The following is a 12,969-nucleotide window of genomic DNA, read 5'->3' on the forward strand; positions in this document are numbered from 1 at the left end:
CCGGTGTCAATGTGTTCTTTTTTCCATTTCCAGGAGTGTACATACAAAAAAGAATTTGCAATATACCACTTGTGTTCACCCCTCCTCTCATCTATTGCTGCGTGGTACAGGATCATTGCCAGACAAGACTGACAGATGACAGAATAATCGCCAATGCATGTATTAACCAGGAACTGACGTCACCATTACGGCAGATGGGTCTTTCATTAAGTTTTACTATCATAGGTAGTGACACATAGATATAATGTGTCACTAATAAGAGCTGTCAGGCATAGTTACGTCTACTGTTAGTATGGTCCATACGTATGCAACTTGTTAATGATGCATGAAAAGAATGTCTGTCGGTAGAGCTCTCTAAATTTTCAAAGCGATCGTATATTTTGTAGCTAACATGTTTCATAAGCCATTTATAGTGCTTCTCCCCACATTCTTACTTCCTTCCATTAAAACTACAGTCTTTGATATACAGCATCTGCATCTGCTACACCCATCTTCTTTAATTTGAAATACAGTTTTCTTATTGTCATCAGAATTTCTTCCTTCCTGCAACAGTTACATTACACAGATGAACCTTTACAGGAGCCCAGACATCACTACGTTAGAGTGTGAATCACTTTCAAACCTTCTTATGTTGCTACCCTAAATATAGTGTGCTTCTCTGTCTACATTTATACTTATCAGGTCAACCAGTAGTAGAAGTAGTGTTTCATGGATGGATTACACTCTCTTAATATTACTGCAGGTGAATCTCGGTCCGCTATAGACTTTTCTTGCTTCATGAATCCTAATATAGATAGCTTCAGATGCTTACTTGTAGAAGTTTTACAGTAGTTAATGTTTCTGGCGACAGGGTACAGGAATTTTAGACTTATTTAGATGCAATACTGCTTCTCGTCACATTCTCGCTTTCAACATAAGTTCCAATAAAACTACAGTCTTTCATATAAAGCATCTACATCACTATGTCCATCTTCTTGAATTTGAAGTGTAATTTGCTTATCGTCATCAGCACTTCTCTCTTTGCAACTGTCACACTGCACAGACATACCTCCACAACAGCCCAGACATTCACCAAGTGTTCAGGTCAACTACACCACCAATCATCAATCCACTACAGGCCTTCCTCCAATTCGCTATTACCTGTTTATAGACAAATGCGTCATCCTTCATCTACGTCTAACCAGTACCCTGCAAGCCACACTACAGTCCATGGAAGAGGGTGCGGTGTGGGAGTATTATCGCTTTTCTTTCCTGAACTGCTACAATGTACAGATGTCGCAAATTGTCTGTATGCCTCAGAACACTTCCTAATCTGGTTTATCGTATTCCTATAATCGCTTTGTCAGATATATGATGCTATCAGAGTCTTAGTTGACTACGGGTTCTTTAAATTTACCCAATTTAATTTTGCGAGAGATACAAAGTCTTTTCTCAAATGGGGTATACCTATATAAGATGTTCCTGAGACTGTCATAGAACTTCCAACTCTATCCATTGTAGCATTTGCTTTGGTGTGGCTGCTTTACAGCTCAGCCACAGCCAACCACACAAACTGCATAGCTACTCTAAGAGTATAGAAAGATTTCGGGCTTACTCACAGCATTGTCCATTTTGTCCCGTTTGCTATTTGAGAGTGGAATGACTTTAATGCCATATTCCAGTGAAAGTAATGTATATCTACATCTCCCACACGGACAGTCCGCATACATCCACATTTTAGTGACATACCGAGTACATAAATACACTTCAGTCCAAATTTAGTGTTAGATCCTGTAGACGACATGCAGAAGGGACTTGCAGTGGTTGTGGAATTCTGAGTCGATATTTACAGACGAGTGGAAAAGCTGGTGGAAGACAACGTCAAGGAACATCATTTTGAGTTCTATGGAAGTGGAGAAACATGCGAAGCACTTATGACCCTACAACGTATCTTCGAAACTAGGTTAAGAATCAACGTTTATAGCATTTTTACACATAGAGAAATGGTTTAACGATGTTGACTGGAACATTCGCTTTGAAATTCTGAAGGTAGCGATAAGCTATATATAAATTTTACAGAAACCAGACTGCAGTTATATGAGTCGTGTAATATGAAGAGGAAGCAATTTTTAAGAAGGAGTTCAAATATATTTGTAGCGTACCTCCTATGTTATGCAGTCTGTATGCTGAACAAGCGGATAAATATTGCGAAGGAATTAAATTTCAAGGATAAAGAATAAAAACTTTTAAGTTTGCTGATGACCTTGTAATTCTATCTGAGACAGCAAAGGAGATAGAAGAGCAGTTGAATGGCACATGTCTTGAAAAGAGTATATAAGATGAACTTCAACAAAAGTAAAACAACGATAATGGAACCTAGTCGAATTAATCAGACGGTGCTGAGGGAATCAAGATAGGAAATGGAACACCAAAAGCACCAGTTGAGTCTTACTATTTGGACAGCAAAATAACTGATGGTGGAAAAAGTGGGGAGGATATAAGCCGCAGAGTGACAAGAGCAAGAAAAGCGTTTCTAAATTTAAGCGTTAGGACGTCTTTTTTGAAGGTATTTGTCATGAGTGAAGCTTTGAACGGAAGTGAAACGAGGACATCACGCAGATCAGGCACGAAGACCGTAAAGTGTTTGAAATGTAATGCTATGGGAATGTTGTGGATTGAGTGAGGCGGCAGTTAGGCGAATTGGGGATAAAACAAATGTATGGCACTATTTGACTGAAAGAATGCCTGGGTTGGCAGCGCACACTCGGAATTATCAACATATTGTAAGTTTGGTATTAGAGTGGAGTGTGTGTATGTATGGTGAGGGTGGGGGGGGGGGGGGAGAGGTGGGGCGTGGATGTAAAATTGTAGAGGGCTGTAGGTTGCAACAAATATTCAGAGAAGTCTATAACAACAACAACAACTGGTAGAGCGAAACATCGTCCAAGATTGAAGCTATATGCTAGACGCAGACGAAGGCATGCGTTACTGTCTCACTTCTTGTCTTTACATAGTATAAGTTGTTTTGAGCACTAAACCAAACTTGTAACAGGGCTCTAGGAGACTAAAAAAGTGACGCTTTATGGTCTGTGTGATAGAGTTACTGCGTCACCTGTAAATGTGTGTCAGTTCCTAAAGTCTCATGTGAGTATCATCTTCGGTTTTCGTGAATCAAGTTGACACTATGGTGAGAATGGTTTTTTCAAAAAATTATTTCTGGATGATACCGTAGATAGTTAGCCTAACTGTTGCCTAATGTGTGCGTTAAGAGAATATCAGAGAACAATGGCTAGAGCTTGAATACTTTATTTTTAGATACGTTTTAAGTGACCGTCGGCGGCCATTGTTTACACATCTCTAAACCATATGGGATGGCTGGAAGTATGATAGCACATCAGATGGTTGATTTTGGGTCATCTGAGAGTCTGTCACTCTTAGAGAGTGGGTACAGCTGATAGACAGCAACCTTTCTGACAGCGCTAGTTATGAACGAAGTCAATCTCGTCTATTGTGAGACCAGCGTACTATGTTTTGTCAAATCCTTGCAGCCAATCGTGAGTTGGTGGCGTGCGTACTGGAGCCTGCTATTTATCACAGTCGCTTGTTTTCGTTAGAATTTACTTTTACTTGCCAAACAATGTATCAATCTGGTGATTTCGTCCAGATGTCTCCGAAGCTGCCGAACAGTGTAATTTACTTGCAGAACCTTCGTAACAGTTCGTCCATCCAACCCTTGTCATATATGTGAACGACGACACTTGGCAGTATTTCAGAAGGTTTTGTCATTGTTTTGCGCTTGAAAATGAACATTGGATTAAGTTTAGTGCCATCATTACCATGTAGGATGATGTTCCCGGCCCCGGGTATGTACAGTGCTGCTTCGTGAATCTTCCCGGGGGAGTCGCTTCTTCTACAGTACACAGGACCAAGTATCTCTTTTCGTGCACTCTGCTGTTCTGTGGCAGCGGTGACACGGATACGGGCGGCTGGTGTCCGAATATTTGAACATTGCCAGCAGAAATGAAATCCCTCATATGTAGGAAGAAGAAAGTTTCAATTCCTTCCCGATGCAAACGAAGGCCTTCAGATAGCACATTTTGAGCCAACTCCACTAGTTCCGGACGTGCGCCATATCCCACATATCAGGATACAATTGCTAAGAGAAAACGAACAGCTGTGACTGTGGTGAAATCAGTACAATAGATCATGTTCTGTGGAAATGTCCTCTAGTTAAAGGTCTGCGGGATAGACTTTACAAGGTAAAACTGTTTACTGCATAATTAGTGAAGTGTTGGCAGAAGAGCCAACACCGTGTTGCTAGAGGAGGCCGAAAGGCACGCTTTTAAGCTCACGCAGATTGGCGTGAGGTCTGGAACATTACAAGGAAATGAGAACTTAGAAAAACGGACGCAGTTGCTGTAATACTTAACTTTAATCCATAATTGTAGAACATCTCTCTTGACTGTACATGCTTCAAGATAAATATCAAATGCTATGGCGCCTTGCTAGGTCGTAGCAAATGACGTAGCTGAAGGCTATGCTAACTATCGTCTCGGCAAATGAGACCGTAGTTGTCCATATAGCATCGCTAGCAAAGTCGGCCGTACAACTGGGGCGAGTGCTAGGACGTCTCTCTAGACCTGCCGTGTGGTGGCGCTCGGTCTGCAATCACTGACAGTGGCGACACGCGGGTCCGACGTATACTAGCGGACCGCGGCCGATTTAAAGGCTATCACCTAGCAAGTGTGGTGTCTGGCGGTGACACCACAATTAGAGTAAAAGAGGACTTTGATACCTTACTTCATAGGTATACTAGGCGCCATTAGCCTTACATAGTTTGATAGTTATCGTATGAAATGTCTCATCAAGAACGTTGTAAACCAATGACGGATTAAAAGTTAAGTATTCCCAAAGCAACGTACTTTTCTATATAGCAATTCATTGAGCGTCCTGTTTCAGACTTCAAGATATTCTGTGCGAGCTTATAGCGTGCCTATTGGCCCCCTCAAAATAACACTGTGTAGGCACTTCTGTCGACACATCACATGGCGACGAGGATGGGATTAAAAGAGGATTTCGCGTTCGTATTGCTCTAATTTACTTGTGTCATGGCTTCGCCAGATGTACTGTCCGAATTTTATCGCTTGCAGAATCAGCAGACGCAGGCGTTATTGGATGCCCTTGGACAGCTCGTCCAAGGTCAACGTGCACTGCAACACGATGCGGCAGCTGCCGCTTCACCGCTACCGCAGCCACAACTCGCAGTTGCACCGCCGTTTCGCAATTTTGAGGCGGCGCAAGAATCGTGGACCGAGTGGTCACGCCAGTTTGGATTTCATCTCGCCGCCTACAGAATTCAAGGTAATGAGCGGCAGCCTCACTTATTATCCTGTGTCGGTGTGTCCACCTACCGTGTGATAGTGAAATTGTTTCCCCGACGCGACGTAGCAACTCTGTCCTACGAAGAAATTTTTTCGGCATTGGACGCCTATTTCAAAGAAACAGTCAATGTCGTTGCAAAGAGGTATACTTTCATTCGTACGAAACGTACGGCTGGTCAGACTAATAGGGAGTGGGTTGCAACATTGCAAGGCCTTACAAGGGATTGTGCTTTTGAGTGTGAATGTGGACTCCCTCATTCAGATACAATGGTACGTGATGCAGTTGCACAGAACGTTTCTGATGTTCGTATATGGGAGCAAATTTTGAAACTAGTTAATCCCTCCCTTCAACAAGTGATAGACATATTGGATAGACAAGACACGCTTGACTTTGCTCAGGAATCATTTGCGACTTAACCGGCCGTGTGTAACATTAACAGGTCCGCCGGGCGCGCTGCGCGGCCCGGTAAACTGCCCTCAAGCCCGTCCACGCAGCTGCCGCCACGCTCTAAACCAGGTGTGCCGCGCCAGCACACAAATGCAGTGAAATCATGCCCGCGGTGTGCAACTAGACATTCGTGAGACAATTGCCCGTCACGCCAAGCTATTTGCTTTTTCTGTAATAAGAAAGAACATGTTCAAAGTGTTTGCCAGAAAAAGCTCAGATCAGACATTCACAACCATTCTAGGCCTTTTGCTTCGCGCCAGAATCGAACCAAGAATACTCAGGCTCGTGAACCTTCGCCCATGGACATTCATGTAGTTACTTACACTTCGTCCAGTGCCACTGTCTCTCACTGTGACTGTGTTCGTCCCACAAAAAGTGTGCGTCGACGTCGCCGGAAATCACGTCAATTAGCAAGTGATGCTGTACCTGTGTCAGTTCAAATTGCACGAGACAGTCGCTCTTGTCGTCAGCAGGACAATAAACTTTTTGTAGATTTGGACTTCAATGGCACGGTCATACCATTCCAGCTCGATACCGGAGCTACAGTTTCATTGCTCAATCACGACACGTACAAACAACTGGGCAAATCTCCGTTGCGTGCCGCAACTGTTAAGCTCACTACTTATTCAGGACAGAAAATACCTGTGTTAGGACAGTGCAGCCTTCTTGCAACATACAAGGGACAAACAAAACTTGTGTCATTTTACGTTCTTCGTTCTTCTACTGCCGTGAACTTGTTTGGTTTAGATTTATTTCAATTGTTTAACATGTCTGTAGTAAATCAGCTCCTATCAGTGAACCAGACTGTGCCTTCAGAGAGTGTTTCTCGTCTGTGTGAAGAATTAGCAGACATGTTTGCACTGGGCCTTGGTTGCGCTAAGAATTATGAAGCACATATGGAACTGAAAGTAAACGCGCAACCAAAATTTTTCAGAGCGCGCAATGTTCCTCACGCATTGCGTGATGAGGTCGCAAGAATATTACCTGATTTAGAATCACGAGGTGTGAGTGAATGTGTGCAATGCCTCTTCCCTTTCAGCTCCGGTTCATCGCTTACGCCGTACAGGTGTTCCGTTCATCTGGACGACGGAATGCGAACGCGCCTATCGCCAGTTGAAATCGGCGTTGCTTTCAAATACTTGCCTTACGCCATTCGATCCCCAGAAACCCCTTTTGTTGATGGTAGATGCATCGGGTTTCGGGATCGGTGCTGTGCTTGCGCACAAAGTTGGCTCTCATGATCGCCCTATTGCCTTTGCGTCCAAATTGCTCTCATCTGCGCAAAGAAATTATTCCCAGATAGAGAAAGAAGCTTTGGCTCTCGTGTTTGGTGTTACTAAGTTCCATGATTTCTTGTATGGTCGTCACTTTACCATCATCACAGACCACAAACCTTTGACGTCGCTTTTTCATCCGAACAAGCCTGTACCTCTGCGTACAGTGCAGAAATTCATTCGCTGGTCTATTTTCCTCTTGCAGTACTGCTACGATATCTTGTATCGGTCCACTGCTAAGCACGGAAACGCCGATGCGTTGTCCCGTTTGCCTGTTGCTGAGGATAAAGCATTCGATTCTTCTGAACTTGCTTGCATGTTCATTGATTTGGAAACCGATGAAGTGGTCGAATCGTTTCCGATTGATTTTCGTCGTGTAGCTACAGCCACAGCTGCTGACCCTGTCCTTGCTACCGTTTTGCGTTTTGTTGCTACGCAATGGCCTTTGTCAAAGTCTTGGATCGAGGATCCGTTGGTTCGCAGATTTTTTGCTCATAGGGAGAGACTTTTTGTACGACGTGGTGTTTTGTTGTTGCGTTCTGATAATGATCAGTCCAGAGTCGTGGTCCCACGTTCGTTACAGTCCTCTGTCTTACGGCTTCTTCACCAAGGACATTGGAGTATAGTGCGAACGAATCAACTTGCTCGTCAGCACTGTACTTGGTTCGGAATCGATGCTGCGATTACGAATATGTGTTTTTCTTGCATGGCATGTGCCGACCAACAATCCGCACCGCCGCGGAAAGTCTTTGCATGGCCAAAAGCCACTTCCCCTTGGCAACGCTTGCACATCGATTTTGCTGATCCATTCTGGAATGCTCGATGGTTGGTTCTGGTAGATGCCTTCAGTAATTTTCCTTTTGTTGTCCGGATGTCTTCCACGACGTCCTCTGCCACCATCCAAGCGTTGTCTGCTATCTTTTGCATTGAAGGTCTTCCACACACTATTGTTTCCGACAATGTCCGCAGAATTTCAGTCATTCTGCCAGGCCAATGGTATTCAACATCTGACATCCGCGCCGTTTTCGCCTCAGTCAAACGGTGCCGCTGAACGATTGGTCCGGACTTTCAAGTCACAGATGTTGAAGTTGAAAGCATCGCATTCTCTGGAGGACGCGTTGCTGCTCTTTTTGTCATCGTATCGCTCTCAGCCCCGAGATGGTCGCTCGCCGGCTGAGTTGCTCCACGGTTGTCCTCAGCGAACCTTGATGTCTTTGCTGCATCCGCCGCATCAGGTTCCTGTGCAGCGGCAGACTTCTGCTTTTGCTCCAGGCGACGTTGTATTCTATCGCAACTATCGCGGTTCACAGCGTTAGCTCGCAGGGCGCATTCTTCGCTGCCTCGGCCGCGCGATGTATTCGGTTTTGGGGGCCTCTGGTGAGGTGCGTCGGCATCTCAATCAGCTGCGCCTCTGTCGTCGCACGGGTTCTGCCGCTCCCCGTCTGCTTTCAGCGACGGTTCCGTCTGGTCAGCGCCCTGGGGACCCATCTACTGGCCCGCCTCATCCTCAGGTGTTACCGACGATGCCTTCCATTTTGCCCCATGGCGACGCGCCGCCGCAGCCGCCGCCGCCGTCGCCTGTTCTCCCTCCGGCGCCGCCCGCATTCGACGCTTCGCTGCAGCCGCCAAGCGCCTCCCTGGGTCACGCGCCGCCGATCGCTTCCCGTGACCAGCTGTCCTCCGCCATGGAACTCTTGCCCGCTCCGGACCACATGACGTCTTCGCGCGTCGGATACCCCGACGCAATGGAGGTCGACCCTTCGGCCACTCCTGTCTCTTTACGGGCGCATACACCGCATGTTGACGTGCACCCTGGACTAGGTTTTCAGGCGTTTCCTAGCTCCCCTCGGACCGAATGGCCGGGTGCGGGTGGCACAGCCTCGCCTGTTGTTAGGCTCCCCACCTCATCGCATACGTCAACATGGGGTCCTCCCCACGGCGGGCGGAAGCCTTATCACACGACCGTTCGCCGATTTGCGGGGGAGGAATGTGGTGTCACCGCCAGACACCACACTTGCTAGGTGGTAGCTTAAATCGGCCGCGGTCCATTTAGAACATGTCGGACCCGCGTGTCGCCACTGTGTGATCGCAGACCGAGCGCCACCACAAGGCAGGTCTCGAGATACGGACGAGCACTCGCCCCAGTTGTACGACGACTTTGCTAGCGACTACACTGACGAAGCCTTTGTCTCATTTGCCGAGAGACAGTTAGAATAGCCTTCAGCTAAGTCCATGGCTACGACCTAGCAAGGCGCCATTAGCCTTACATAGTTTGATAGTTATCGTATGAAATGTCTCATCAAGAACGTTGTAAACCAATGACGGATTAAATGTTAAGTATTCCCAAAGCAACGTACTTTTCTTTATAGCAATTCATTGAGCGCCCTGTTTCAGACTTCAAGATATTCTGCGCGAGCTTATAGCGTGCCTATCGGCCCCCTCAAAATAACACTGTGTCGGCACTTCTGTCGACACATCAATATGTATGTTTACCACTGCGCTTGAAGGCCACCAATCTGTGTTCTGTAGCTTTTCTCACCAAAGTACTTGCTCGAGAAATTATTTCAGGCTTTCGCAGTACCGGGTGTCTCTCCTAAGAGTCGTCAGGAGTATTTTCTCTGTTGTTTCGGCAATTATTTGCAAATTCGTTGCAGTATTGCGTAGCTGACTCAGCCCAAACAAATACTACTACTCACATCTTTATGTGACACCCAGCGACTACAGAAAACATTGGCTTGTTTGCCATTAAAAACAAAATTATTTTTGAATCGGATTTCTACGCGCTAGTTCGATAAAACCCTCCCACATTAGTTACTTCCGAGATTTGTTTTATCGATATGTATTAACAGGTACTGTAAAACTACACTACTGGCCATTAAAATTGCTACACCAAGAAGAAATTCAGATGATAAACGGGTATTCATTGGACAAAGATGTCATACTAGAACTGACATGTGATTACATTTTCACGCAATTTAGGTGCATAGATCCTTAGAAATCAATACCCGAACCACCCACCTCTGGCTGTAATAACGGCCTTGATATGCCTGGTCACTGAGTCAAACAGAGCTTGGATGGCGTGTACAGGTACAGCTGCCCATGCAGTTTCAACACGATACCACAGCTCATCAAGAGTAGTGACTGGCGTATTGTGACGAGCCAGTTGCTCGGCCACCATTGATCAGACGTTTTCAGTTGGTGAGAGATCCGGAGGATGTGCTGGCCAGGGCAGCAGTGGAACATTTTCTGTATCCAAAAAGGACCGTGCAGGACCTGCAACATGAGGTCGTGCATTTTCCTGCTGAAATGTAGGGTTTCGCAGGGATCGAATGAAGGGTGGATCCACGGGTCGCAACACATCTGAAATGTAACGTCCACTCTTCAAAGTGCCGTCAATGCGAACAAGAGGTGACCGAGACGTGTAACTAATGGCACCCCACATTATCACGCCGGGTGATACGCCAGTATGGCGATGACGAATACATGCTTCCAATGCGTTCACCGCGATGTCGCCAAACACGGATACGACCATCATGATGCTGTAAACAGAACCTGGATTCATCCGAAAAAATGACGTTTTGCCATTCGCGCACCCAGGTTAGTCGTTGAGTACACCATCGCAGGCGCTCCTGTCTGTGATGCACCGTCAAGTGTAACCGCAGCCATGGTCTCCGAGCTGATAGTCCATGATAGTCCATGCTGCTGCAAACGTCGTCGAACTGTTCGTGCAGATGGTTGCTGTCTTGCAAACGTCCCCATATATTGACTCAGGGATCGAGACGTGGCTGCACGATCCGTTACAGCCAATCGGATAAGATGGCTGTCTTCTCGACTGCTAGTCATACGACGCCGTTGGGATCCAGCACGGCGTTCCGTTTTACCCTCCTGAACCAACCGATTCCATATTCTGCTACCAGTCATCGGATCTCGACCAACGCGAGCAGCAATGTCGCGATACGATAAACCGCAATCGCGATAGGCTACAATCCGACCTTTATCAAAGTCGGGAACGTGATGGTACGCATTTATTCTCCTTACACGAGGCATCACAACATCGTTCCAGCAGGCAACGCCGGTCAACTGCTGTTTGTGTATGACAATCCGGTTGGAAACTTTCCTCATGTCAGCACGATGTAGGTGTCGCCACCGGCGCCAAAATTGTGTGAATGCTCTGAAAAGCTAATCATTTGCATATCACAGCATCTTCTTCCCGTCGGTTAAATTTCTCGTCTGTGGCACGTCATCTTCGTGGTGTAGCAATTTTAGTGGCCAGTAGTTAGAACAATGAACAGCTATCCGGCAGCGACTCAGCATCACTTCGTGCTCGGCAGTAGCAGTTAGCGTGGCGGCGAGGGCAGTGCTGCCACTGCTGGAGTACTGTTTTACTGTCCCTCTTAAAACATGTCGATAAAAAGAATATCGGAAAAAAATAATCTCGAACCTTTCTGTCGAATGAGCTCCTAAAATTTAAAACAAATTTTGTTTGTAGCGGGAAACAAACCGAGTCTTTCCGTCGACATTGGTTGCCGCATGGAAGACATGATGAGGACTACTTGTTTGGGCGGATTCCTGCCACATATTGCAAAACTGAAATTTCAAATATCTACTGAAACACCAAAGGGAATGTGCCAGACACTTTTTGAAATACTGTTGAACGAAAATAGAAGCCATCGCAAAATTCAAAATTGTTTCATATATAACGAACCTAACGGTGGATCACGAAAAAGTCATCAGGATATATGGCTACGAACTTTAAAGGCGTGGTACATTGTATATTTTTTCTCACAAAATATTTTATGTTTTTAGGGAATGTGAAGATGAAAAGTTATCCAAAACTAATGCGAAATTGTTGTTCGAATACCGTCTCCTTCAGTTTCTCTAAGACTCATTTAGTTACATCGTAAAAGTCATTTTCCTGCACAATAATATATATCGCCCAGTTTGTGCTGTACGATAAACTTTGTTTCTATGATTCTATAGGCAGCAAATTTAGACCCATATTATATGTTCGGTAAAAGTATGAAATAATGGGCTGCTGCCCGATTATGTTCGAAATTTTGATTCTTTACGTAAAAGTAATGAAAAATAGTGGATCGGACGTAAGCGCACATGAATTCCTTGTAATGTGAACGGAGGAAATTCACAACTTGGCAACACTACGGTTAACAGTCACTTTCTTCGTCAAATATATCAACAGATCTAAGCCTCTAATCTATCAATGTGTAGGAAACTATCGAGCCTTATACATACGATTAAATGCATTTATTTTCGAGCGCTGTGATGATTTCATCTCAACCGAAACGGATGTTTCGTCGTGAGCGTTGAACGTGAGTTTTTTTTCGTAAATGGAAGCGGATTGACCCGCACCCTTTCGCAAGAGTAGATTACGAGAGATCTCAGACTGTTATTAGGCCGAAACACGTCTAAATCGGTGGGATGCAGGATCTGATCTGTCCCTTCTAATCAACAAACCGTTTCCTCTTCATGACTACATTTCTTCGTGTGAGCACACTACCAAATAATTTTTTCTGGTGGTATAGTTTCACTTGACTGTACTTCACTGAAGTAAATGAGGTTTGGCAAGAAAATATCTGGACTGACTTTTTTAACAGACTGGCAGCGTAGGCCTTAAGGTCAAATGCCGAACTGCTGAGTACGTACCATCTTTCCTCCCTATTCCCATTATCCTTTCACTGCCAACACCTTAGTCGAGCCATTGCCTTCGTTTGTGTCAAACTGTGAGGTACATCCGTAATTCAGTTACTTTTAGGCCAAAGCTCGTATGTTACAAAAATGTCAAGAAATGACAGTGGAAAATCTCCTATTGTGAGCATACGCTCATTCGTACTGCGCTTTACTTTATTCAAATTTTGCTGTATTTCGCTAT

The 12,969-nt window shown here is 45.3% G+C and overlaps 1 protein-coding gene across 1 annotated transcript in view; it reads right to left on the minus strand.

The window, feature by feature from the left end:
* LOC126455428 (PDF receptor-like) overlaps positions 1-12,969 on the minus strand; it is a 378,273-nt gene that overhangs the window by 261,051 nt on the left and 104,253 nt on the right. The gene's annotated exons all lie outside the window — the stretch shown is intronic.

This window comes from Schistocerca serialis, chromosome 2 (genome assembly GCF_023864345.2).
Source record: "Schistocerca serialis cubense isolate TAMUIC-IGC-003099 chromosome 2, iqSchSeri2.2, whole genome shotgun sequence".
Classification (NCBI taxonomy): Eukaryota; Metazoa; Arthropoda; class Insecta; order Orthoptera; family Acrididae; genus Schistocerca; species Schistocerca serialis.